The sequence below is a fragment of the Leptonotus elevatus genome, chromosome 1 (genome assembly GCF_054856555.1).
Source record: "Leptonotus elevatus isolate MCC_2025b chromosome 1, RoL_Lele_1.0, whole genome shotgun sequence".
Taxonomy (NCBI): domain Eukaryota; kingdom Metazoa; phylum Chordata; class Actinopteri; order Syngnathiformes; family Syngnathidae; genus Leptonotus; species Leptonotus elevatus.
Genome location: NC_141239.1, coordinates 53956568 through 53974293, shown reverse-complemented (window position 1 = coordinate 53974293; position 17726 = coordinate 53956568). Strand labels below are relative to the sequence as shown.

Below are 17726 nucleotides of genomic sequence, written 5' to 3'. Positions count from 1 at the left end.
ACCTTGGACTTTTATCGTCTGTGGCTGTAACGCTGCTCGGGCATCGCTGAGGAACTCTCGGCTGCTCGGCTGCTCGGCTTTGTGAACCGCCTTCGCTCCCAAATTATTTGACAGATTAAACGTGAGTATGGCCTCGTGCAAGGAAAGTATGACTTCATGCACCACTTGTCCCCTCCTCTTTGAGAGGTTTTCCCTGCTAGAGGGATGTGTCTGTCAACTAGAACAAATTAATTTGGTAACTGTAGATGTGGCGGACACAACAGTTAGCATGGGTTGTAGTGGACCTACTCGTCCAGTTAGCATTAGCCCTAAGCGGCCTGCTAATCACGATGAACCTGTTCAGACGCATAACTGATTTAGCCTCTTAGCTAGTCCTTTGGTGACTCCATCACTCGTCACATCAAGCTTCAGAATCCAACCACAGTAATGTGTATTCCTAGGGCCAGAGAACCCGACATTGAGGCAAGCCTTAGGGAGCTGGCACGTAACAGGCCTAGTAAACACCAGTGAAATACACACAACACTAGCTACTCTGACATAGTCATACATGTCAGCTCCAATGGTGATGAGGAAACCAGAGATTACAAAAACGAAATAGCTAGGACTTTTAATCTCGCCAGAAAGATGAGTTGGCATCAAGTACCTGTCTCTGGTCCCTTGCCAGCGAGAGGTAATAATGAGAGGTTTAGCAGATTATTCTCGCTTAATACCGGTGGCTGTCTAATTTTTGTAGCAAGCAGTGACTTCAGTTTGTAGATAATTGGCCCTTCTACTGGGGGCGACCCGACCTGCTGAGGTTGGATGGCCTTCACTCTAACTGGGAAAGCGCCATCACTCTTTCTAGAAATAAAGATTACTGTTTGAGCCTTCCATGACTGCACATTAGAGCAGGCCGGGCTACAGGTGATTAGCGAGCCTGTTGGAACGGGTGTGGAGTCTGTAAGGATAGAGCTAACTAGCACTATACTAGACTCATGCAACACATGTAGATTAGAGCATTGCACTTTGCATACAGATTCACCAGCCACAGCTGCACCAAATACAGACTTGTTTTCTATTGAGGTGGCTGTTCATGACTTTTCCGTGATCGGTCATATCGATAATACAGTGCCTACCTCTATTTTTTTTTTTAAATAGTCACAAGCCGATAACTATCTATCAGATTCCTACGTTATTAAACTCATGCCGCAATTATCGTTGTTAGAATTACAAAATTATATGCAGGCAACGCAATCTCATTAATATTATGACGAGGAATGTTAATTTAATCTAATGATAAATAACTTGGATCAACCTACTTTATTAAAACCCAGTCTTATAAATATGAGATCACATTCTTTGAAAGCTTTGCTAGTTAATTACCTAATTAGAGACCATAATCTTAGCCAGATTGGTCTCTGTGAGACCTGGTTAAAACCAAATGAGTTTGTATTGCTAAATGAGGCCTGTCTTCCAAACTTTGTGGGTTCTCAACTTCTCATGTTGCGCGTCCTTGTAAGACGGCCGGCGGTGTCGTCCTTATCTCAGAATCTGCACTTAAAGGTCCCATAGAATGAAAATGCATTGTAGTGGTGTTTTCTATCTATAATATGCATTCCCGGCCTGTCTACAATTTCACCTGGTATGAAAAAAGTCCATCCTGGGCCTCCTGAGCTTCATCCTTCTTTCTAAAAATGTATGCTTCAAACGGGCAGATTAAACTTCCGTAAATATTTTATATGGATTTAGCTTTCCTTCTTATCCTTTCAGTTAGAGATGTGTCATATCATACTTTCTACCATATTACCAGTGTATTTTTAGTGCGTAAAGTGGGAGCTACATTTGTCGTGTGGAGATTGTTTGGTTACAAGAAGTCAGATATGATAAAGCAAACGGTGGTTGGATAATACTGAAGCGGTCGCGTATTGTTTTGCCAAGACTGGTTATTTTGCTGAGACTGGCAACTCGACACTTAGTTGACGTGACTTTGTGATGACACTAAGGCTACGTTCACACTGCAGGCAAATGTGACCCAGATCAGATTTTTTTGCCCAAATGCGACCGGTATCTGACTTTTTTATGTCAGTCTGAACGGCTCAATTACGATTTTTTCATATCTGACCTCGGTCACTTTCTTATGTGGTCCTAGATCGGATACATATGCGAATTTTTGCAATGCGACCGCAGTCTGAACGGCCGGGTCGCATATATCCGACCTCGGCGTCATCAACAGTCCAATATGCGCTCCGCGCGGGCGGGGGCATTAAGCTTGATTTATGCTTGACACATCCGCGATTTGATCCTACTTGAAACATGAAGTATAAAGATGACATTTGTGGTCATGAAATGAGTAATTTAGCCATTCAACGGCTCATTTATTCCGCGCGGCAATGACGTGGCGTCATCGTTAAGGAGGGGAAAAAAAGAAGAGGTCTCCATGAGAGGAGGCGCTCAAACAGGCTCACCTCCTTTTCACAAAATATTATTTCTACCTCCTCCCGCATCACTCCTCTGTTGAAATGAGATGGTAAAAATATGAGTCCCGACGACGGACTTATAAAAGTCCGTGGCCCTGACACTCTGGACCGTACGTATTCACTTCCGCAAACACAGTGTTGTGAGTGACGTTGTATCTTCTTTTGCACATGCGGGTCACTTTGGGGAGACATTACGTCCACACAGCAGACAGACTGAGGTCGCAATTAATAGGTAATGTGAATGCTTACTCAAGAAAATCGGATTTCACCCAAAAATCGGAATTGAGCATTAAGACCTGCAGTGTGAACATAGCCTAAGTGGTCTCGACGAAATGGGATGCACGTTGCGACCACGCAGTGGCCTAAACGTGCACATTTGTGTTATTCATAACCACTTGTAAGCGTCTACAAGCAATCACGGCAAAATAACGCTCACAGGAGAGTTGCCGTTTACAGCAAAATAATCACTGCCTAAACAATCGCAAACAAACGCTACAACTAGGGGTTGGCAATCTTGCAAAAATTTAATATCACGATTTTTTTATTATAAAATCGCAATTTCGATTTTATCAAGATTTATTTTAATTAATATGAAATAGATACTAAATTAGAGTAGTGTTGAATACATACTAGGCTAGTAAGGTTAGACTTATTAGCGAAAATGAACACTGAAATAATAAATACCTTTTCTAAAGAAAAAATATTAATTATAAAGCAGCAAAACGATAACAAAAGTCAGAGTTCTGTAGTAGTGTACTGTATTCAAAACAGCAAATGTCTTAAAGTGCACACAACTTGGCTGGTATAAAGTCATGTTAAAAAATTAAAGGAGAGAGTAGAGAGGAGCATGTACTGTAAACACAAAATTAAAATAAACTGATGATGGTAGCAAAGTAAAAAGCACCTTATATAAATAAAGGTCAATATTGTAACAAGTTACCAAACCTTGTGAGTGCATCGCGGGTTATGTAGTTTCCGATGGTCTGAACAGTCCTTGAATGCAACACAGATTTTTTTTTGGGCTAAGCTACGCACGTTTGCGTGTTGTGTTCTGGCATGGACGGGTAACTTTTTCAAATTGGCATTACGGTGTTAGTTCGCCACTTGACCTGATCATTTCACAAACGCTACAGGTCGCTTGTAAAAATGAAAAAAAATCTGCACATTTTTTATTTTTTACACCACTATTTCTTTACAATTTGCATACATGCAAGGAATGGTGGCGTTTGGGGAAAAAACATTACTTATGACTTGGCAGCTCGTAACCCGGATCCAATGTCATAAGGCGTGAGTTTGGTGAATGCTTCTGTACGGTCTGCTGTTTGGAGGCGCAGGTAGGAGCTGTTGTCGCTACTAATTATTAGCTTGGCTCTCATTGTACTGTGCAGGACGTTGCCGGTTATATATGGACGATGAATTTCGGAACAAACTCACTCCTCTGCCATCATGTTGTCATGTCATGTTGCCATCGCCATTGTTTGTTTGTGGAAAACGCGGGGGGTTTTTTTTTAGTTTTGTGCGATACTTGGCCACACTTGATTGGCTGTCAAATAGGGGCAGGCTGCATGGCTGTCATTTTCAGTCAGTGACAGAAAACGAGCTGACTGGTAAATTGTGCTGAAATGCTTTACGTCGAGATCAGACGATTCCACAGAAATGACAGATCGTGAGCCCTGCATTTCTTCTAACGATCTAATATCGTCATATCGCCCACCCCTAGCTACAGCATAACGTTATGCTACTTTTTCTTTCGGTAAAACGTAATGCCACTTTTCCACGTATTAAAATAGTTCTCAAATGTGTAAAAGACATGTCTGTCTGGCTGAAATTGGTAGGTGTACCACACTGCTTCTGCTCGCCATGGCCGAGTCGTTTCGCATTCACAACATTAGCACATGGCTACCAGGGACATAGCCACACAGCCCCTTCAAGAGAGAAGGGTATGACCAAGGCGTGGCCTGGTGTAGCTATGTACATAAAAGTGACATGCCCTGTTCTGACCTGAGCGTTTTTTTTTCTAATTCAAGCTCAGCAAAAATGCTAGATCCTAAGTCATTTTTGACTAATGCAGGTCACAGTCATGTATTTTACACATTTAAGAAGAGTTTTAATATGTGGAAAAGTGGCATAAGATAAGACCTTTAATCTTAGTTCTTGCTCTCGTAACGCCTGTAATAGATTTGAAGTTCTCGTTATGCGATCTACAACCTCAATGCCGTTTTATCTTGTGGTTATCTACCATCCGCCTCGATTTTACTCGGGCTTTCTCAAATTTTCTGAACTTGTGACTTACGCAGATAATATACTAATTATGAGTGATTTTAATATTCAGATTCTGATTTATTGTTATTGCAAGTGCAACAAAACAGTAAAGTGCAGGCCATTCAGTGCAAAGACCATAATAAAGAATTTTAAAACTATGATGATAAAAATAATTAAAATACAATAGTAAAAAGAACAGAGAAAAAAATATCATAATTAGAACTAAAATTAGAATAAAAAAGGCACATTATAAAACACAGACTAAAACAACTACATATATAAAGTGCACACGAGTCAAGTATTGCATATTGTGTATTGCATGTATGGTGTATTGCAGATATTATAGAGAATGGTCATTTAGGGCTCTTACCATAGTTGGATAAAAGCTGTTTTTCAGTCTCTGTTTGTCCTGGTTTTAATTGCCCAGTACCGTCATTCCCCGTCACAACCGCCTACTGTAGCATTTCAGACAATAATTAGTACTTCTGGTTTACTTCTGATACTTTAGATCTAGTACTAACTTTAAATGTAATTGTATTGCCGTACAATACGGCTATGTCTGACCATTACTTTATTAGTAAACCGACCATAACCAAAGATACAGCAGACATAATATTGTTTTTTTAACTACTTTTTTTTTTTCTTCTTCTTTTTTTTTCTTTAGAGCTCAGTATTGTTCATTCGGTAATTTTACCGATCATCATCATTGCTTTCTTGTTCATTTGGTAATTTTACCGATCATCATCATTGCTCTCTTTTTTTCTTTATTTTTTTCTTTATTTTTTTTATTTTGGATGTGGGTGAGTATGTGTATGTGCGTGTGTGCGTGCGTGCTTTAATCAGCATGAACATTAAATATCTTCTTTGTAGTGTATTTGATTAAACATTGAACATGATTAGCAAATCATTGTATTCTGTTTTTAATTTATGTTTAACACAAAGTCGGACCCAACTTCATTGGAACTGGGTTTGTACTTCAGGAATAAATGTCACCATACAAGACTTTGACATGTATTTGTTTGTTGAGCCATCAAGCTTAACCCTTCACCTACTTGATATTGGAACTCTGACATAGCTCCTCTGGTCCTCCCCCGGTAAAGATCAATACATGACTGGGAACAGAGGGCAAACTGTACCCCAGCCAAGTGCATAATCAATACCCATGAGGGTTCTTGCGAATTAAAGTGCCACATTAATATCTCCCTCAGTGAAAAAGATGTAGGGGTGGATGGGTGACTCGCAAGATCAGATGAGGCACCAAATGGCAAACTATGAAGCGTTAGGGGCTGTAAACGGTACGATTTTGGATGCTATTCATGCAATAATTAATACTTATCAAAAGAGGCAGGTAATCAACAAAATGCTAAAGAACAGAAAAGGCAACTGCAAAATGAAAAATCCATCAGTTTCAAATCATTATTGGAAAACATGATTTATTTCCTAGCTACGGTAGCTCCACTTGATTGATTGATACAAGTAAAAGACAATTTTAGCTTAATATCATTCCTGGAATTTACATTTGTATTTGGTGGTAACACTTTATAATAATGATTGTTAGTTAATCATTTAAAATGCATTAGTTAAAGATGAAGTCATGAGAACTAATGTTGAACTAAAAAATTATAAATGATAAAATATTAGGAACAAATAATTTACAAATTGTTAGGTAATAACTTGTAAATTAATGAAACAATGATAATTTAAACAACATATAAAACAAATAAAAACATTACACAAATCCAAAGCCTTCCTCTTTACTCCCTGTGCCGGAGTTTCATGCGGGGGGTGATTCTGGGGAGTGTGATCCCTCTAGAGTTGGAACACACCCTCCAGTCCCCCTTCTTAAAAAGGGGCACCGCCAATCCAAAGGCACTGTCCCCGATGTCCACGCGATGTTTTAGAGGTGTGTAACCACGAAAGCCCCACAACATCCAGAGCCCTTAGGAACTCCGGGCGGATCTCATCCACCCCCGGGGCCCTGCGACCGAGGAGCTTTCCAACCACCTCAGTGACTTCGACCACAGAGATAGGGGAGCCCACCTCAGAGTCCCCAGACCCTGCTTCCTCAAAGGAAGGCGTGTCGGTGGAATTGAGGAGGTCTTCGAGGTATTCTTCCCACCGATTCATGACGTCCCGAGTCGAGGTCAGGAGCACCCCATCTCCACTATACACAGTGTTAATGGCGCACTGCTTTCCTCTCCTGAGACACCGGATGGTGGACCAGAATTTCTTCGAAGCCGTCTGGAAGTCGTTTTCCATGGCCTCACCGAACTCCTCCCATGTTCGAGTTTTTGCCTCAGCGACCACCGAAGCCGCATTCCGCTTGGCCAGCCGGTACCTGTCAGCAGCCTCCGGAGTCCCACAGGGCAAAAAGGCCCAATAGGACCCCTTCTTCAGCTTGACGGCATCCCTTACCGCTGGTGTCCACCAGCGGGTTAAAGGATTGCCACCACGACAGGCACCAACCACCTTACGGCCACAGCTCCAATACGTTTGGGTCTGCCCGGTCAGACCAGTATCTTACCCCGCCATCGGAGCCAACACACCACCGGGTGGTGATCAGTTGACAGCTCCGCCCCTCTCTTAACCCGAGTGTCCAACACATACTGCCGCAAATCCGATGACACGACTACAAAGTCAATCATCGAACTGCGGCCTAGTGTCCTGGTGCCAAGTGCACATATGGACACCCTTGTGTTTGAACATGGTGTTCATTATGGTCAGTCCGTGGCGAGCACAGAAGTCCAATAACAAAACACCGCTTGGGTTCTGATCGGGGGGGCGTTCCTCCCAATCACGCCCCTCCAGGTCTCACTGTCATTACCCACGTGAGCGTTGAAGTCCCCCAGCAGAACGAGGGAGTCCCCAGGGGGAGCGCTCTCCAGCACAACCTCCAAGGACTCCAGTGGTTACTCTGAGCTGCTGTTCGGTGCATAAGCACAAACAACAGCCACCCGAAGGCGGAGGGGGGCTACCCTCTCATTCACCAGGGTAAACCCCAACGTACAGGCGCCTAGCCATGAGTATGCCCACACCTGCTCTGCGCCTCTCACCGTGGTCAACTCCAGAGTGGAAGAGAGTCCAGCCCTTCTCAAGAGGATTGGTAACAGAACCCAAGCTGTGTGTGGAGGCGAGTCCGACTATATATAGTCGGAACTTCTCAGCCTCGCACACCAGCTCGGGCTCCTTCCCTGCCAGAGAGGTGACATTCCATGCCATTCCATGTCCCCAGAGCTAGCTTCAGTAGCCGGGGGTCGGACCGCCAAGGCCCCCACCTTTGGCTGCCACCCAACTCACTGCGCACCCGACTCCTTTGGCCTCTCCCACCGGTGGTGAGCCCATGGGAAGGGGGACCCACGTTGCCTTTTCGGGCTGTGCCCGGCCGGGCCCCATGGGTAAAGGCCCGGCCACCAGACGCTCCCCTTCGAGCCCCACCTCCAGGCCTGGCTCCAGAGGGGGGCCCCGGTTACCCGCGTCCGGGCAAGGGAAAACAAGATCCCAAAGTTTGCATTCATAATTGGGGTATTTTGAGCCATGCTTTGTCTGGTCTCTCACCTAGGACCTGTTTGCCATGGGTGACCCTACCAGGGGCATGAAGCCAAACTTATACTATACTACCAAATTATGAAAAACAACAAAAATTAGCAAATTCAATACCAGTTTACAATTAAAAATAATCTGGGTTTCTTTATGATATAGCTTTCCCCAGACAGATGTGCTATCACTACCCACTTCCTGAGGTCCCCTGAGATTTCTCTTCCTCTCAGCATGACTGACCTGTATCGGTTCACCTGGGTAAGACTAAAGTGACGTGGTTTTGTCTATGTTTCATTCAGTGATATACAATTTCTTTGCTAAACCTCTCTCATTTCATTGGTCCATTTCAGTGGTTAGTTTAGCTACCAATTTGTCCTACCTGATCCTACTTGACTGCTTGTTTTAAACAATGCAGCTCAGGGTTCACTTACTTTTGCACCTACATTAATTGATCAAAAACTATTTTTAATATAGTACATATATATATATATATATATATATCCAAAAACTATTTTTAATTTATAATTTTAATTGTACATTTTAATTAAAAAGAGTTTTTGGTCAATTCATGTAGGTGCAAGAGTAAAGTAAAAAGTAAGTGAACCCTGAGCTGCATTGCTTAAAACAAGCAGTCAAGTAGGATCAGGTAGGACAAATTGGTAGCTAAACTAACCACTGAAATGGATATGGACATATATATATATATATATATATATATATATATATACTAAATTAAAAATAGTTTTTGGCCGCTCTGAGGCTACTGAAGAAAGGTGAATATGCACATGAACTTTTTCAGAGAGAAAGTTTGTCAACATTCGCTTGCACCTCTCCACCGCTGCCGTCCAGCCTCAACATTTTGCTGACCCAATATCTGCCATTGTCCAGCCTCTTCGCTCTTTCTCCAGTGTCACACAGAAGGAGGTTGAGGATATAATAAAGAAAATGAAGCCATCCACCTGTGCTTTGGACCCTTCCCCCCACATCCCTTCTAAAGGCCAACATTTCTGCCATCTCTCCACTCATCACCAGGATCATAAACAATTCCCTTTTAGTTGGACACATACCGCCTGTGTTAAAAACTGCTGTTATTAGACAACTTTTTAAAAAAATCCACCCTGGATACAGAAATTTTCTCCAACTACAGGCCAATCTCAAAACTTCCATTCCTAGCTAAAGTTATGGAAAAAACAGTCGCAGCACAACTTATGACTCATCTCAACTACAATAAAATATTTGAAAAATTTCAGTCTGGTTTCCGCCCAGATAGCAGCAGACTCCGGTTCCCCATTCCTACTCATCCTCTTGGACCTGACAGCAGCTTTTGACACAGTTCACCATCACATCCTTCTTCACCGCCTACAACATACCATTGGACTCTTAGAAAATGTGCACGACTGGTTCACCTCCTACCTGTCTGACAGATCCGAATACATCACCAGGCAAAATCACACACGCACACTGTCACCTGTGGTGTCCCTCAGGGTTCAATATTGGGTCCCACCCTCTTCACCCTCTATCTGTTCCCCATGGGAAACCTCATCAGCAAATATAGGGTTTCCCACCACTGTTATGCAGATGATACATAACTCTACATAAGGACAACTCCCACCTCTTCCATCCATCTGCCAACATCCAAACTGTCTGCCTGCCTGGAGGAGATAGAGGTGTGGATGAAGCATAACTTTCTTCAATTAAACAGCTCCAAATCAGAAGCCATTCAAATTGGCACTCCACACCAGCTCCGCTCTTCTGCCATCACCAGCATCACCTTTTCCAGTCAAAGCATCCCACTCTCCACATCTGTCACTAACCTAGGAGTCAAAATGGACCCTCAGCTCACATTTGACACACACATCAAACACCTCTGTAAAACCTCATCTTACCATCTCAGAAACATTTCCAAACTCCTTCGTACATTGTCCCTGGCAGATGCAGAGAAGCTCGTCCACGCATTTATCTCCTCCAGGCTAGACTATTGCAATGCACTCCTCACCGGGATTCCTGGCAAGAATATCCAGAAACTGCAATACATCCAGAGCTGTGCTGCCAGGATCCACGTCACCCCCATCCTGAAATCACTGCAATGGCTCCCGGTGTCCCTCAGAATAGAATACAAGGTTTCCCTCCTCACCGATCTGTGCATTCACGGTTATGCCCCACAATAACTCAAAGAACTCCTCACACTTCTACATCCTTTTTACCTCTGCTGCTAACAGTAGCATTTCAATAGCAGCTAATAACAATTCCAGTAGTCACAAGCATCATTTCCTGACTGGTTTTACAGCTTAAACATCGAGCGACACATTGAAATAGGAAAGCGAACTTCGCACCAAAAAAAATAAAACAAAAAAAACACTCACCAGGATTCAATTGAAATGTTAATTTTCACTCTCCTTGGTAAAAGCACCACAAGATTTGGCTCCAATGCTTTCCAGCTTACAAAAGAAAGGTTTCAAATCTTAAACTTCAAGGTTTTTTTTTTTTTATCAGAGCGGCTTCTTACTCTGACTCGCATGGAACTGCTAGAAAGTTCCCTCTCTCGAACAAACGAAGGATGACGCAATCTAACGTGCGATGCATTCATAGCAAATGGGGGAAAAAACTGTATCATTCGCAATACATTACGTTAAATGAAAAATAAAGATTTTAAAAAATAGTCTCGTTAAATCCTGGGTTACACTGTCACCAACGTCTTACAAATGCGATTATGCCATCTAGTGGCAGAAAAATAACCTCAACACAAAACAATATCACACAATTTTTTTACAGAACAGTATTTTTTTTTTTTATGTAACTCAATTTTAGGAATTATTATGAAATTACTATATCAATGACTAAAAGATGCAGCCATATTTCTATTAGTTTAAATTTTTTTCCACTTTTATGTTGTAACGAATATTGCCCGTCACCCTCAATTTTTTCATTGTATGTGCCTTTTTAAACATTTCCCCCTGGGGAATGTGTGTGCGTGTCTTAACTCTGTGTTTTCAGTTCAAAAGGACTCTTTGAGTTTCCCTCCAGCAAGGACTGGACTTCGGTTTATAAACCTCAGGAAACGCATACCACAGCTCCGACATACCTGAAATCCTGTCTGATAAGCAGTCCCCAGACCATATTTTATGGTCTGGCCTATCCACAGAAATTAGCCATGTGTTTTTTGGGGGGGAAACAATGCCCCGTGGAAGGTGTATGGTACAACAGTGCCCTCCAACGGTCACTATCGATTATCCTCAAGAATCACGGACTGACTGACATCAAGTAACTCCTGTTGTTTATTTGTGTACACAACCTGTATGTCTATCCCAAATGAATGATGTGTGTGATTTCTGTAGCCACCTAAGTTTAGCTAATTAGTAAGCTTAGCGGATTCAATAACTTTATGATCGTGGTAATGTTTGAAATGTGTTTAGAATAATAAATGAAGCATCTGGCTTGTCAATTCTGATCCAAAATGATCAAATACCATCCCAATCCCCATCTGCTTCAACTCTTTTCCTCACGCTCTTTTCCTGGAACTCTTTTCCTGAACTCTCTGCCCCCTGAATTGCTCAAGGACTCTCTCGTTCCTGCAACTCCTCCATCCTCACTCCACCTCACGTCTGGCCCCATGAAATTTTCCTGATCATCACGAGAAACGTGGTCACTGAGGGTGAGTCACAACGCGCGTCCCAAAACGCGCATCAAGCAAGGACTCACAAACACACTGCGCATCCCCAAAACGCGCGTGTCTGTTCCAGCCGTGAGTCCGAGGCGCCTCCGCAGCGCTCACACAAGGACCTGCAGACCTCCAGGCCACGCGTGCATCACCGAGCAGCATTCCAGCTGGACGTGCGCCAGCCAAGGACCGGCCGCTACCTCGACGCCGCGCGTGCACCCGACCAGCAGCCGGAGACCTGCTGCAGCATTCCAGCATTCCAGCATTCCAGCATTCAACCGAGGATCGACGCTCGAGTCTCTCTCTCTCTCCCGTGCGACTGAATCAGTTCGTGAGTTGCGCCTCCATTGCAATCTGATGATCATATTCTACTGGTGCAACGCTTTTATTCAAACATAAAAGAATTGACAGGTCAAACGCTTCCATCTTTATCCCCCATCTACCTTTTTCATCTACCTTCTTTTATCTTAGTTAGTTAGGTTGCAAGTTGTCTTTTTATCTTTGATTCGCATTTTTATTCCGTTTCATTAATAGGTTAGGCTGTGACTGATATATGTGTGTTTACTAAATATATAATAGGATTTTTATCGTTTATTTTGCCCCTACAAACAAGCAAAGTCAACGTGGTGCCCCTGAGGTTGCTGAGGAAATTACAACTCCCCTCAGTACCGTATAAATTTCTCATAAGCCATTACGGCAACCCAAATAATCGCTACAATGTTTATAAGAGTATGAAAACTCTAAATATTGATTAATATAAATTCCTTAAAAAATATTGTACATTTTATTGTACATTTAGAACATATATAAAATGTGCGATTAACCGTGAGTTAACTACTGAAGTCATGCGATAAATTACGATTTAAAAAAAAATTATAATCGCCTGACGCCCCTAAACAATAATAATAATGAAAGCTGCAAACTTCTGACTTTGTGTTTCAGCCGTCTGTTTGTTGCTTGTTGAATTCCTGCGGCAGGTGAGCCACACTCAGTGAAAGGTTTTCCCACACCTGTAAATTAAGTTGACGTGTAACATCTTGGCTGATGGCTGTGGTCTTTTTTTGTTGGCTTGGCAAAAATGTAATTAAGCTCGCAGGATCACTTTCTGCTGTTCCCTGGAAATTTATTGTTCTTTTGCTTTTACTCCATACTGCCACTGCATAGTAGTCTCTAATTACCGCTATAATATACTGGCACAAATTAAACAGTCACACTTTCTCTTGAATTCACTATTATACATTTCACACCAGTGACATGACACCACAACATCATCTTCTATTCTTCTCTTGCCTTGTAAGAGCAGTGCCACCATCACACTCATAAAGACATTTTGTCTTGAATGGACATATTAAAGGCCTTTAATGAATACTAAACTTCTGCCTGCTTCATCACACACTTGTTTAATTAGCTGTGCCTGTCACTCAATACACAGGGCTTGTATTGATGGCACCCGCATTCATTATTGCGTGTTGCGGCTTCATGCATCTTCACAAGTACCCTCAAACAGGGACTTGTCAATTGACAAATACCTTTAGGAGGACAGGGAAGACTTACTCCCTTCCATGGGTGAATGTTTCATTTACATGGTAGTCAACAGATGAACAATAAATAAATTAATACATAAATAAATTGAGAAGAGAGAGAAAGACTTGGTGAGTCACAACCGTTGTAACAAGAGAATAGGTGCAACATGGGAGAGAAGGAAAGTAGGAAGGAGAGGAGAAGAAGGAGAAAATGCCATAGGAGAGAGACAACAAAAGAGGAATAGAGAGGGAAGAGAGGGGCTGGTGGATTAGTGTAAATCAGGTGAGGAGGTGGAGGAGGCATTAATATGTAATTTATTGATGAGGGATAGAATATGCGTACGGAGCAGGCTCCACAGTGGAGGCGAAGCAAATCCAAAGTGCCGTGGAAGTCCCTGACGTTAGCATTATGCGCCTTTCCATTTATGCACTTCATACATACTAATACTTTCACACACGCATATACAGCAGCCTACATTGCTGGTCTGTTTAGATATTTACATAAACAAGACACCGAAAAGGGATACATTTAATTTCTCATTGGCCAGTAATTCTATATAAAGCTTTGATGCAACAAAATTAATTAATTCAAGTTAAGACCCTTTCAAGTCACCAAACAATGAATCATCTACAATTTAAGTTGTTTTTGTGGATTTGAATAAAACATAGTTGTTTTCAACATCAAATAGCTTTTCAGAAGTGAAGCTAAATTCATGATCACATAATTAGGTAATGTCTACATAAGCTACGTTTCTTCAGGCACTTCTAAACCTTAAACATATCTCTTCCCTTTGACGTCTTGTTCCGATCCGCCCTAGATGGTGTTTAAAAATGCAGCAAAGCGGGATACAAAGCGCACAGCTGGAGACAATGGGAGAGAAGGGGGCAGAGATGTGTAGCCCTACATCTAATGAATCTCCCTGGCCTTACCTTAACAAATTCATGTTGCGGTACTTATCAAGTACTCACAGAACACTATTTATTTTTATTTTTTATAAATACATGTTACAATGGAGGCTTGACTCAGGACAGTTTTTGTGAGCATACCAGAAAAGACAGCACAGATGCATTTTTGTCTTGAGGGTGTTGTTGGAGTTTAGTTTAGTTTATTTATTCAACGTATTAGTTCACAATGCATGTCATGCATTCAAATCAAATGTCAAGGATGGCTCAACAAAGCCATTGACTTATTTTCATTGTGGTCCTTGGTCTTAGCATAAAATACTAAGGACCCTGATTGAAATAAGTCTATGGGCCCTATTTTCATTCCTAGTGCAAGTCTAGTGCAACGCAAAGCCTAATTGTGCAAATAGGTGGAGCTTTCTTTTCTTTTCTTTTTTTTTGTTAGACAGGTGCAGGTAGGAAGGTGTGTGACTATGTTTACATGCAGTCAATATTTGGGTTAAGGTTAGAATTACGGTTTATGAAACAATCGAGGTAACACGTTTACATGCGTGGGCGGACCGAGTTACTCTCGTTTACATGTCATTTTTGCTCGATTGGAATATCCCAATCGGACCGCGATGCACGGGCAACATAATTACGTAAATAACGTAATTTCCACTTTAACTCTCTCAATACATATGACATATCAATACGTCTTAAGCGTCATAGTCGCTGCGTACACTTAATGCATCGATACGTAAGAATGTAGAGGAGGGTCTCGCGCAGCTTCTGACTGAAGGATTCGGCTTGACTGCAATGTTACTTAAAAGAAACGGCCAGCAGGTGGCAGCAAGTGTAAGATCAGCCAGTATCACGCAAGGATCTTGTTGTAGAAGAAGAGAAGCAGGCAGTGCAGATTGGGACTGGGAGTGTCGTCACTACTGCGTGTTGTAGGGCAGTGGGGAGCAGCGGAGAGGAACTAGAAAATAAGCAATATGCAGAACAAAACAGTTAACCCTGCAGGATTGCTTTTTGGCTTAAAAAAAAGCATCTTCAGCGGCTCATCAAAGCATAACAGCGGCAATCGAGTTGCTGCAAGTTCAAGAATGACGCTTCGTTCATCGAGCCAACGCAACGAGCAACCGTCGAACGGTGATCCGCGGGGTTAACGACTCGTTTTGCCGGTCACGTCGACCCCTGGACGACTGGATGCTGCAGCGGAGCTGCAGTTAGACCAGCCAATTGTTCATTTTTATGTGCAATAAACTGTTATTTTGTTATCGAAAGCACTTTTTGGAATGTTGTTTCATTGCACGAAAACATTATTTAGATGTTTGAGCTGTCACATAAGAAAAAATTGTAGTGTTAAAGTCCAAATTGTGCTTGAAATAATAATAATAATACATTTATCTTGTATAGCGCTTTTCAAGGTACTCGAAAACGCTTCACAGAAAGTCCCCAAAAAGGTCGAGGACAATAATAAAATCAGTACAAAAAGCTTAAAAAAAAAGAAGTCCAAGACATAAAATCATTACAATAATAAAATCAGTACAAAACTTAACATTCATAATACTAGACATTAGACATTGAAAACGACTTTGAACAGATGAACAGACATTTTCCTATTTGGTAAATTACTTACAAAATGTTTGGCAAATTATTAGTGTGTTTTAAACCCGCTATTTTCTTGTGTGTGGTAAAGAGTGAAGCACAAGAGCGAACATTGCAGGTTCTGCACTAGTTTTTCCTCTCTTTATGCAAAGAGAAACTGCTGCCATCAAGTGGTCACTATTAACCAACACAGTGCCTTCCAGGCTTCATATAAGGAGAGACCCAATAAAAAAAAAAAAAAAACATAGTTGATAAGGGGACTCGTCACCAGCACGTGACATCATGCTTTTATCTGACGAAAATTCGCGTCAGTGGCAGAAAAGAGTTAATTGATTTCTACAGTGATTCAGAGGGACTGTTCCATGCGGCCGTCATATTAGAATACAATTACATAATTGGAAATATGATGACATCTACCACACACGTGAAGCGCCAAATATGTCTGTCTGCGACTCGACCAAATCCACCAAACTTGTGTTTCACCTTTTGCGGCAGAAGTTAGACCTAGTTTTACAAAGTCTAAAATGTAGTTAAATTGTTTTCACCAAATTGTGAGATGAGCCAGTGGCACAGGAGCTTTGTCTGCCCAAATGCATGGCAAAGCACAACACGTTCCCAAACATGTTCATGGCAGAGTTGACGATGCTGAAGTTCTCTAGGGTTGACCAGGTTAGAGAGGATTAGAAATGAGCTCATCAGATGTACAGCCAAGGTTTTGGGGATAAAGTTACTGAGACCAAACTTAGATGATTTGGACAATTTCAAAGGAATACTAATAAGTATATTGGTAGAAGGATGATAAGGATGGTGCTGCCAGGCAAGAGAGCAAGAGGAAAAGCTAAGAAAAGGTTCGATATATGCAGTGAGGGATGACTGGAGGGTAGTTGGTGTTAGAGAGAAGAATGCAGAAGATAGGCTTGGATGGAAAAGGATGACGTGCTGTGGCAAGCTGAAAGGAAGCAGGCGGAATGCAGAGGTTGCTAATTGATTAGCTAAGGAGAGAAAGTCAGAAGCTTCATTTATCAAAGTGCTGCTGGGGGTGTAAACTCCACCACCCCTTTCAACTGATACACTCTGTTAGACCTTATCACAGCCAGTGTGATCAAGTGTGCTCCAAGCCATTTGCCATGCTGTTTAACGCTATCACAAAGAGGCCTGATGTGCACGTATCGTCATTAGAATCACACTTGGCTAACGTGCATCCACTGTCATGTAGACTTGCAAATAACGTGCATCCGTGTGCATTTGTGTTATTAACACAGAAAGATTGAACCCTTCTTTGGAAGCAGCATCATGAAGCAACTGTATTTAAACACGCAAAGGCCTGTGCAGTTTGCGTGTGAGCAAGTGTTTGACTTCGTTTTTTTTACCAGGAGCTGTATTATCATACTCGCCCACACATATTCCTCATAATAGCAACGTTAATATTAAAACCTTATGCAATAACAGTTTCAGCGGCATTTTCTTCTCGAGTAAATGAAGACATGTACTGAATCAGTTTTGTTGTTGTTGATGTTTTGACTGATATTTACAGATTACAAATTTAATGCACAGTGTACAATGCTACAGAAAAGTAGTCTCAAGAATGATCCCTAACAGTAGATGAAGCCAAATGTTATTTTAAAGCAGCCAGGCATGAAAGAAAAAAGTGTAGTCAGAAATCAGAAGAGCCAGCATCTTACTGCAGCCCACTACAACCACATCCAACAATCAATACTTGACTTCAGCAATTTACAAATGACAAGATCCATAAATGTTAAAATTTTGCTATCCCAACGTATCCTGCTAGACACC

At 41.9% G+C, this 17726-nt stretch overlaps 1 protein-coding gene and 1 pseudogene across 1 annotated transcript in view; one reads left to right on the top strand and one right to left on the bottom strand.

The window, feature by feature from the left end:
- rbfox1 (RNA binding fox-1 homolog 1) overlaps positions 1–17726 on the bottom strand; it is a 332184-nt gene that overhangs the window by 227357 nt on the left and 87101 nt on the right. The window lies entirely within an intron of this gene.
- LOC147184649 (uncharacterized) lies at positions 149–875 on the top strand (annotated as a pseudogene).